Genomic DNA, 11,655 nt, shown 5'->3' on the forward strand with positions numbered 1-11,655 from the left:
ACAGAAACAAATGAATGATTAATTATGTGATGTCCCCGCAGACTGTCCAAAACCTGGACGTAGTCTCTGTGACGTCCCCGCAGACTGTCCAAAACCTGGACGTAGTCTCTGTGACGTCCCCGCAGACTGTCTAAAACCTGGACGTAGTCTCCGTGACCACACCCACCTGTCAATCAAAGCGTCCCCGCTCTTAATCCTGCATAACTTTAAGCCTTAATATAATGTGAACAGGTGAGTTGTATATAAATTCACCCTCAGTACAGTTGTCATGAACGGGGAAATTAGCTACAGAGACCAAAACTGTTTTTTGTACCAGGCTGTAAACATGTTTATTTCTGCTGTGAAGTTGGACATTTGGACATGGGGACTTATGGAGACTGACTCACTGCTGGAGCCAGCCTCCGGTCATGTTGTTTTTCTTTCAGATTCAGGTGTTAATGTGGTTAATCATCAGTTTAACAGATTCATAACTGTTTTTACTGTTTTACATGAAGAACATGATGATCTGTATAAATGCCTCCTGGAGCCATGTCAGTAATGCACTTTTAATAATTTAGAGTTTGTTTGCAGAGCGGGTGTGGCGTGTGGTATTCTGCTGCAGGCTTGTTCCCATCATGAGCAGCTGCCTCTGTCTGCAGGGAAAACCAACAGGTCTGAACAACACCCAGAGCTCCGTGAACTCACTCCAACGTGTCGAGCGTGTTTGGCTGAGAAACAAAGAAGAGAACACGACGGCGTGAGTTAAAGTGATTTACCTGAGGATGTGATGCCTGCACACACTGTGGAATCAGTTCAGTCAGACTCACATATAAAACAGATAAAGACATTATTACAGAGCTGCACAGCAGTGACCGTCAGATGTTTTTTCATACAAATAGTTGAACGTCTTTTTAAAAGATAAATCTGCACACAGAGGCTCCACTTCCCATGCAGCCTCCACACTCACTGTCAGACCAGACCAACAGGTTTCTTATCAAGCTGTTGGTACGACCCCTAACAACTGAGGAGCATCGACTCCTCCACGATCAGCAGCTTTAACAGCTTTGAAGACTGACAGGTCGATGAGGGAGGGACGGCTGGAACTCATCCAGCTGGCAGAGAAAGTTTGCCTGAAGCGCGGGAGGAAGGTAATAAAATATTAGTGTGTGTGTGTGTGTGTGTGTGTGTGTGTGTGTGTCTGTGTGTGTTACAAGACAATGGCTATCAATCATGGAGCGTACCTGTCATGGTGTGTTTGTCAAACTGAACCTGCTCATTATCATTTGTGGCCTGGAACATTTTGAGTTTATGTTGTTCTCAAATATTTCTTCATGTGTTTACTTCACATCTCAGAGGGGAATATTTCAAATCATGTAACACGGTAAATACACACACTACATGAATACACCGTGTAGTATTACAGTATCTCGCAGTAACAGGTATGAGAACACTGAAGACTTCCACGCTGTTACAGACGCCTCGTGTCATAAGTTCAGTTTGTAGTTCCAACATTTAGTTTATCACAAACGTCACGTTACGTCACATCAGAAACCTGAAATATTCAAATTTAGATTTCACAGGACACGAACATCTGCTGAGTACTTAAAATAAGTTTAACTTCACGTAACACACTCAACGTGAAGTTAAACTTATTTTAACCTCTCCTCACCTCACGTAACGTGAGGTGAGGAGAGGTTAAAATAAGTTTAACTTCACGCCTCGCTACGTGAAGTTAAACTTATTTTAAGTACTCAGCAGATGTTCGTGTCCTGTGAAATCTAAATTTGAATATTTCAGGTTTCTGATGTGACGTAACGTGACGTTTGTGATAAACTAAATGTTGGAACTACAAACTGAACTTATGACACGAGGCGTCTGTAACAGCGTGGAAGTCTTCAGTGTTCTCATACCTGTTACTGCGAGATACTGTAATACTACACGGTGTATTCATGTAGTGTGTGTATTTACCGTGTTACATGATTTGAAATATTCCCCTCTGAGATGTGAAGTAAACACATGAAGAAATATTTGAGAACAACATAAACTCAAAATGTTCCAGGCCACAAATGATAATGAGCAGGTTCAGTTTGACAAACACACCATGACAGGTACGCTCCATGATTGATAGCCATTGTCTTGTAACCAGTGACCAGGTTTCATTGATGCATCAACATGGTGTCAGTGCGGTCCATGTCGGTCCAACGTGTCAGGTTCCGTGTCGGTCTGCATCTGGATTTCACAGACCCAGGAGTGTCAAAAACTAACTGGAATGTTTCAGTGTCTTTGCGTCCTCGATGAGCCACGGCCTGGGCCCACTCGACCATGCTGAAGGCTGGATTAAAGATTTGGCGGTCTGGCTCAGGCGGCTGACCGAGCGGTGTACCAGCTGGCAGGGACTGACAGATGTATTTGTTATATCTGAGAATGAGTCCAGTTTGGTTTTGAGCTTCATGTTTTTTGTACAGACAGAACGACTGACCTGAACGTTCCGAGTGTTTAGTGAAAATGAAAGCTCGCACTCCTTCGACAAATGTAGAGTTGTTGTAACCTTTCTTTATTTTAGACTTCCTGTTAGTGAAACTTGATTAACACACCGACGAGGCAAAAATGGCATCTCACCTGTCTGTTGGCTGGCCTGCTCCTTTAAAAAACGCCTCGCAGCCGCCGACAGTCTCAGGTCAGAGCGAGACGTCAGGAACCAAATGTGAAATGTCCTATGTAAATGTAAAAAGAGAAAAACACGGGACAGATTGTTTGAGACTTTAAAAGATCATGTCCCCACCCGTGCTGAGTCATGTGGGAAATAAAAGGATTTTTATTCATCAGCTTGAAGAATTCAACTTTATGTAAAGTTAAAGTTTCTGCTTTGGAACGTCAACAAGACTTCAGGTGGAAAACTTAACGTTATTTCAACAGTGAAACCAAGAAAGAGAAGTTAAGCCTCAGCAGAAACACGACAAAGACAAAAAACTTCTTCGGCCCAACCGTGATCTTTAGCCAGAAACCAGCAGAGTCCTGCTGCATTTACTGCATCATTTATTTATTAGTGTAGTTTGAATATATTTTTAATAACTCACGAGTCTTTTGCATTGGAGCTCAGCTAGTTCAGCTGAAGGATGAAACCAGATCAGTCCCATGGTGAACAGACTGTTTGAACTAGGTTCAGACTGAAACGATCTGACAGACTTTCACATGGAAACAGGTTAACTCTAAAGTCCATAAAGTCCTGATCGTTCTGCTCTTAACATCCAAAAACATGCTCCACGTTTTCTATCATTTCTTTGTGGTTCAGGTCGTTTTTCCCTCCCCTGAAGTTTGTTGGTTTCTTTTGTTGTGTTGAGTTCACTGAGGCAGCTGAGCTGGTGTGGACTCACTAACAAAGCTGCAACATTCTAACAAACTTGATCCATTTAGACAACAAACTGAAGTTGGTGTTGAAATTGAAATCAAACTTCTGCCCTTTGTCTTTCATCGCTGCTGTTAAAAATGCCAAGCTTTTTTTGGAGGAAAGAAGTCTTAAAGTCATGAATCGTCGTGAATTCATCGATGACGAACTACACTTGTTCTGGTTTATATAATTCACTCAGCGTGTCACATGAACGCAGGTTCTTTATGATGGTTGTAATGTTCCTGATGCTGGAGATGGTTTCTGGATTAGAAACAGTTGGACCTGACACAGAGTTTACCTGTTTAAACTTTTGGTAACTGCAAGTATGAGAAGTTGCTGAACGTTGTCTAAATGTGATTGTTGGTTTGATAATGGTTGTGTATGATTACTAGATCAGATTTATTATCAGCTGATGTTTTTAAAACTACTTTATAAAATGTTCATCTTTGGTTCAATCAACAGATGACAAACGTTAAGTAACGTTAATATTAGAACAGTTTAAGTGTCCGTGCTGTTATTCCTATATCAGCATTCATGGAACGACTCTCATCCAATCAACTGCGCTATCCGTCTAACTGTCTAATATAATAATATGATATGAATATGATATAATGACAGAACACAGAACAGTGTTTCAGTTCATCGGACGTGGTTTTATTCATGTTTTCTCAGATGAACGTTTCACAGCGTGTTGACGGACGTTTGCCGGCCAGTGGGTCTCAGAGACGACCTCTCCGCCACCGACCTTTGGTGACGATCACGACTTTAACGCGTTGTTGATGTTGTTTTTTGGAAGTCGCCTGCAGGAAAAACAACATTCAGTTAATTGTACCAACGAAAGAAATGTAATCTTGTGCGTATATAAACTGTTTGTATTTGTTTTTGTTATTCCAGATTATCCCAGCATGCCTGGTCCACTCACGTGAGCAGCTCTCCGTCCCAGCACCTCCTGTACTCGGCGATCTCCATCGCCAGTCGGGTCTTGATGTCCGCAGCAGAGCCTGGTACTCCGGTCCCTGCCGATCCAGGTCGGCTCTCAGCTGGGCCAGCTGGTTTCTCCAGACCCTCACCTGCCTTTGATAACTGTCAGCATTGGCTGGTACCGGGCACCTGGGTGTCGGCGAGGGTCCCCGCCAGTGACGGCTTTTCTAAAGAGGAAAACAGTGGTTAGCAGGTTGACGTCCCGCGCTGATTCATGCAAAAACACAAAGAAAAGTTGGAAAACCCACCATGCTGAGCTGACTTTGGAGTTCGATCTCCAGGCCCTGCAGGGAGCGTTTGACCTCTGTGACCTCCGAGCGTTTGTCTGAAGAGCTCGGTGCTCACCGCGACCTCCTTATTGAGCTCCTCGGACTGGCAGAAACAAAAAGTCACGTCTGATTGTCAGTTTCAAAACGCTGAATCAGCATGTACGCAGACGACACTCTGCTGATTTCACATGTGTTATTATGCTCAGGTTTTTATATTGATTGACTTCATCAGCCACTGTAGAGATTAAAGTGATAGCAATTTCAAGTCTTGTTATTTAATTATTTTCTAATGATGGGCGTTTAGTAAATAACCAGACCGAAAAACTCTTACAACATCTTTCTGTCTTGTTTGACAGAGTGACGCTCGACACTGCCGTTCCACTCATTCACTAATGTGCTAAAAACCCACCTAACTGCTTGAAGGAATGAGAAAACAAATAAAAAATCATAGGGAGACAGTTCAATGTTTGCTTGCTTTGGTCTAATAAAAAAGATTGCTGAATATCAGAGATTTATTTACCCACTTGGCCTGACCCAGGACTCGAGTCTCTGCGCGGTTCTTGTTGGCAACGTCCTCGTAGTGTTCTCTGATTCCGGCCATGACGACGGAAAGGTCCTGCTGAGGGCGGCGTCCACCTCCACGTTGACCTGACCTCCTACCTGGGTCCTCAGAGCGATCGTCCGCCGGTCAACCAACCCAATCAAAGATTTAAGATTAATTATGATCATGATAAAAAGTTTTTGTTTCTTGGTTTTCTCTTTTTCATATATTTTAATTGAAGTCTGAGAAACTGGACTGGAAACTTTGGCACGTCTGAACTAAACGAACGATGAAAAGAAGCTGAATTGATGGATTCTGTTTGCTGTGACTTTGATCTAATCTGATTTTTTTGTTTTAATTACTTAAAAAGCAAACAACTTAAGTCAGCTCATTAGTTGTCGTGCCCACTCCTCGTGATTCCCTTGAGTTGGATGAGTTCTTCCCTCAGAGATTCGATCTGCATCTCCAGGTCGGATCTTCCCAGAGTCAGCTCATCCAGGAGCCTCTTCAGGCCCGCGATGTCGGCCTCCAACTGACTGACCATGGCGAGCTCGTTCTCAAACCTGAAACCAGAACAGCACTTTTCACACGCAAAGACCGGTGAGCCCCAGGATCTGACTAGATCTGACATCCTGCGACTGTTTAACACAAATCGATCTACACTCCAGAGGTTCGGAAACTCACTTGACCCTGAAGCATCAGAAGCCAGCTTGGCATTGTCGATGGCCAGGTAGAGAGATCCATTGGTACGGGTGGCAAGCAAGATCTGACACCACAGAAAGGGCAGATTAGTCTTGTCGACGCAGCAAACTTTGGGACTCTTGGTGAAATGGGAGCACAAAGTTCCTCAGCTACACACTGATGAAACTATGCAAATATAATTGAATGGACTGTTCCTGCACAGCAGGAAAGCGAGCCTGAGTGTTCGTGCGGCGGTGGCTCGCTGTGTTTAGGGTGGCTGCCGCTGCATTCACCGAGCGGGATCTGCCTGGACAGTAAACATGACTGAGTGTGGCTGCAGGGCTCTTATGTCAGAGGGCGACGACAAACAACTCTCAGTTTCCACTGATCTCACTCTCTAGTCTTTCTCTTGTGCCTTTGTGAATGTCTGACCTTTAGAGACAAACCGGTGTACAAGAAATCGAAACGGGCTCACACCTGGTCCTGCAGTCGCTGATGGTGACCTTATATGCGGCACAGTCGTGCCCGGGTGGTGGTCTTGCTCGCAGAACTGTCTGAATCTGTCAAGCTCCTCAGGCTCGGCGTTGGCCGCTCAGCTTGCGCACCTTCTCCAGGTAGGCCAGGCGGTCGTTCAGTTCTGCATGGCCATTTCTCTTGTTGTCGGTGAACGTCGAGGGCGTCGGCCAGGTTGAAGCCGCACGGCACCTGAGCCGCAGAAGAAAATCCTGCACCGGCAGAGGAGGAGAAGCTTTTGCTTTGGGGCGTCATGCGGGAGATGCGGACTCCCTGGCTCCGGCGCCGCCATAAACCTGGGTGCCCTCATGGAGCCGATGCGATTGCCGCTGGAAAGACGGTGGAGCGGATAGTTGCCATGGTGGAGGTGGTGTGTCCTGCTCTGGATGGAGAGTAAATGAAGCAGAGCCTGGACTCAGCTCCTTTTATGTACCCGAAAACAGAGGAGGGGTCCGCCCGCCACTTCGCCTCAGGGTGAGCGGTGCGATCCACATGACAAACGAATCAAGCAGGAATGTGAAGCGTACGCCGTTTCCACTGATGTAACACAGAACATCCTGTTGCTCGACTCAATCATCTCCTCCTCTGAGGGATCTGCTTTTTTAAAGCAGCTTCAACCTCTGCAAGATAATCCCAAAAGCTGCGACACTCCTCCACCTCCCCTCACATCCACCTGGATTCCCCGTCTCATGTTCAGACCTGATGTTGTTTTTCCAGCCTGGAATGTTATCTGCTTACAGTTATTGTGCAATGCAACAGTGAAATGCTTTGTCCAGCTCTCAATCTGCAAACATGAAAAACAGGACAGGGAAGCAACACACACACACCAACACACCACACACCACACAACACCACACACACACACACCACACATACACCCACGCACACACACACACCCCCACACACCACAACACCCACGCAACGCACCCACGCACACAACACACACACACTCACACACACACACACACCAACACACACCACACACACACACACACAACCACGCACACACACAAACGCACACCCACGCACACACACAACCACCACCACACCCACCACACACACACACAACCACGCACACACACACACGCACACACACAAAGACACCCATACCACCACACACACACACACCACACACACACCATGACTTACGTAACGCTCAGTTTAGCAGTAAACAAGCAGTAATGTCAGAGTAATGTGATTTGACAGATGATCATGAACAGTGCAAGTAAATATGAATAGAAGCAACATATAAACAGACTGAAACACACTTTAATATTAAAATATATATATATAATAAAAAAAATAATATTATATATATATATATATATAATATATATATATATATATATAATAATATACAGTCTGACAGCAGGAACAACAGCTGGTATGAACATAATTATAGGTGTGCGGCTAATGAAGCCAAGATATGAAGAGTGAACATGGTGTGGGTGTGCCAGTACTCTGGTTGTCATTGATATTGTGCAGCAAGAGCTGGGCTGACGGCTGCTGTAAATCAAGCTGCGGCAGGGGACCTGGTGATATTGGCTGCGGGACCTGATGTGGATTGGCTCTGGGACCTGATGATGATTGGCTGTTGGGGACCTGATGATGATGGGCTAGGGTGACCTGGAATGATGATGGCTGCTGGGGACCTGGATTGATGATTGGCTGCTGGGGACAACTGGTTGATGATGGCTGGTAGCAAAGTTGTTGACTGGCTTAGTTAATGTAATCATAGAACAAATACTCGAGTACAGCTGGACATATTAACACTTTTTTCTAATCATACTGAGGATCCACTCAACTACTGTGAACCTGCGTCAGTCAAAGTTAATCTTCCACCTTATTCAGACAGAGACGGTAACCATAGCAACGGCCACTGAATATTTGCCTGTGATCTGGTGCTGCGCAGTGAGTCAAGTATTTAGTTACTCTGAACTCTAACACACAACATAACTTCACTGTTTTCTCACATCATGGTTAGGCAGGACATTGTCACACTCACACACACACACACACACACACCAACACACCCAACACACACACACACAACACACACACACACACACCACACACACACAACACACACACACACGTTAGTGACTCATTAAAAAGTTATTATTCCATTTCTTTACATCAAACGTCGACATGGAAATACCTGAACTGTCTCACAATGGTTTCATTACAGTGTCAGGTCAAACTGTTCCAGTAAGAGACTGTGTTCATGTTTTCTCTTTGTTTTATTTATTATTATGGACAAATCTGAAATGAGAGATAAATGACTGTCTGTTTCTTAATGACCCTCACGCTGAAATATGAAGTTTCTATTTAAAACATGGACATGAGGAACGTCACGGTGTTGTACCCAATCAGAGACGGACAGACGGTTTTGATTTAGTTTTGTCCCAAGTGAAACGATGTTTTCTGACTGTCGAGTCTTCGCGGTGACATCAAGCTGTGACTCTTCGTGTCGTCTGTCGAACATTTAAAAAACTACAAAATTTTTATGTAAGAAGGTTGAAGCTAATCATCATCCTCCGTCTCTGTGAAGTGAAACACAAAACTGCAGTCCTCAACGTCCACCTGAGGCTGGCTTCCAGAAGTGATCAGTCTCCATAAGTCCCCATGTCCAAGTGTCCACTCACAGCAGAAATAAACATGTTTACAGCCTGGTACAAAACAGTTTGGTCTCGTGTAAGCTATTTCCCCCGTTCATGACACTGTACTGAGGGTGAATTATATACAACTCACTGTTCACATTATTAATAAGGCTGAAGAGTATGCAGGTAGAGCGGGGACGCTTGACTGACAGGTGGGCGTGGTCACAGGTGTCTGGTTTCAGCTCCACCTCTTTGACCTTTTCAGATTAGTCAGGAGTTGGAAGAGTCAGGACTACCAAGATGGAGACAAGCAGAGCCCTGGAGACTACGTCCAGGTCTTTGAAGCAGTTTGTAGTCATCTGATACATGAACCTTTACGAGAACTTGTTAAAGGAAGTGAACAGAAGACACAGCAGACGGCGTTTTATTTTGAAGCACCTCAGAGACTTTATTTTGGCATTTAAGTTGTTTTGCCAAGCTGTGAGAGCGCCCCCCTGATGTGCTCACAGGTCGACTGATGGTCTCGAGGAAGAGCTCACCACCTCCCGTCCACGATCTCCTCGACGATGTGACACTTTCTGTTTTGGTGGTGGTTGTGGAGGTGAGTGAATGGAGGAGCTGCAAGAGAGACAGATAGAGTTTGAATCTGTCAACCCGCCACTGAATCTATTCCAGTGTTATGAGGAAGCCTCACCTGCAGCTCCCCTCTCCGTCCAGCACGCCTCCTGTACTCCGCGATCTCCATCTCCAGCCTGGTTTGATGTCCAGCAGCATCTGGTACTCTGGGACTGTCTCTCCAGGTCGGCCCTGAGCTGCACCAGCTGTCTCCCTCATGGACACTGGCTCTGGTAACCCGCGAGCATTGCCCCGTACCGGTTCTGATTTTCGCTCAGGTGGTTTTTCCACGGACGCTTTCTGCAGACACACGAGAGAGGTTCAGTTTGTCTGTGGGCTCACAGAGGATCTCATAGAGGAGCTGATGTTCACCATGCTGACTGGGACTGCACTCGATCTCCCGCTCTGCAGAGCCGCTTGACTTCCGTGACTCAGATTTGGACATGCGAGGGATTCGGTGTGGACTGCTACTTCTTTGTTCAGGGACTCTGACTGGCAGAGGACAGAACACACAGAAACACTCAGAACATGAACGTCTGACCACGTTTCATCAGATGTTTCCTGATGATCGGGTCCTTACCTTCGTCTGGTACCACGCCTCCAGGTCTTTGGCATTTTTGGCAAGGACGCGCTTCGTAGTGTGTTCTCTGAACTTCCCGATGATCTTAGTGAGGTCTTTCCTGAGGAGCGGCGTCCACCTCCCAGTCACTGACCGCTCATCTGAGTGCGCATGGCAGCAGCTCCTGCAGAGACACGTGAAGGTGAGGATCGTACTCGCTACAAGACTCTAAAGAGACATGATTGAGAGCCCGCTGACCTCCTCATGGTTCTTCTTCAGAGATCACTCCTCCTTCAGGCCCTCGATCTGACCTCCAGGTCTGTACCGGCTCAGGGCGCTCATCCAGGACTCTCCTCAGTCCGGCGATGTCGCTTCGACTGACTGACGCATGGCGAGCTCGTTCTCTTACCGGCAGCAGAGAAAAGTCTGTAAATCGGTTCTTCTCTCTTCTGGTTTTCTCACGCTGCTCGCTCTCTGTTAGCGAGTTCAAGTAGCAACAGCTTCATCACTCACTGACCTGAGTCGTCGGCAGCCAGCTTGGCGTTGTCGATGGAGAAGGTAAGTGCCCCCGCTGACAGTGTAGATCCAGAATCGGAGAGAAGAAAGAGGAAAGAAACGCTGTTAGTTTCTGAACAGAGTATTGATTGTATTAATGAATCATGCAGTGTGTAAGTTCATGTTTGCTGTGTGGATCGGTGTCTGTTAGAACGCTGACGTCAGCTGGATTCAAACCATCGCTCTTGTTTCATCACACTTTTTTGTTTCTTCAGCACTTCTTCTCAACAACCTGTCAAACCGCGCATGGAACGACTCTGAATGGTTCAGTTCACGTTCGTCAGTTTGGATGACAGTGCACTTTTTCAGTGTGTTTTGAATCATGATGAGTTTATCATTCTTCCCTTCTTAAAGAACCTTTTTGTTGCATTCCGAACATGGACGTGCCTTTAACTCTCTCATGGTGGGAAACTCGTCAGGTGGCACGACGACAGGTGGGCATGATCTGATTTTGGGGTCGAGATCATCCACCTTGCCCTGCAGCTCTGCGATGGAGCTAGAAGGCGCTGTAGTCTCTGGCGGATGGGGAGTCCCTTGCTCTCCAGGAACTGTCTGATCTTCAGCTCCAGTCGGCGTTGGCCGTCTCCACTTGCGCACCTCCCAGTAGGAGGCCAGGCGGTCGTTTCAGGTGCCTGCATGGTGGCCTTCGCGTTGCAGAGACCAAGCGGTCTGCACACCCGCCAAACCCGGCACCACTGCTCCACTGCTGTAGCTGAAGGCCATAGCTACCATCCACCCACCTCCACCTCAACTCCACCTCCCCGCTGTACAGGGCATGCCGCTGCTGGAGAGATTCGGGAAGAGCCCAGATCCAGTTCCAGCAAACATGGACCACTGCTGTAGCGCCACCGCCACAGACATCCTGCCTGGGTGTAACATTCTGCGTGGTGATGAAGGTCAGAGAGGCTCTGCTCAGCCGAGAGGAGAAGTGAAGAGCCGAGAGACGGCTGATATTTACTTTCGATGGGGTTCAC

At 46.4% G+C, this 11,655-nt stretch overlaps 1 pseudogene; it reads right to left on the reverse strand.

Moving 5' to 3' along the window:
• Positions 1 to 4,124: 4,124 nt before the first annotated feature.
• On the reverse strand, positions 4,125 to 11,319 carry LOC113744958 (keratin, type I cytoskeletal 50 kDa-like; annotated as a pseudogene).
• Positions 11,320 to 11,655: the final 336 nt, after the last annotated feature.

The sequence above is a fragment of the Larimichthys crocea genome, unplaced genomic scaffold (genome assembly GCF_000972845.2).
Source record: "Larimichthys crocea isolate SSNF unplaced genomic scaffold, L_crocea_2.0 scaffold33, whole genome shotgun sequence".
Classification (NCBI taxonomy): Eukaryota; Metazoa; Chordata; class Actinopteri; family Sciaenidae; genus Larimichthys; species Larimichthys crocea.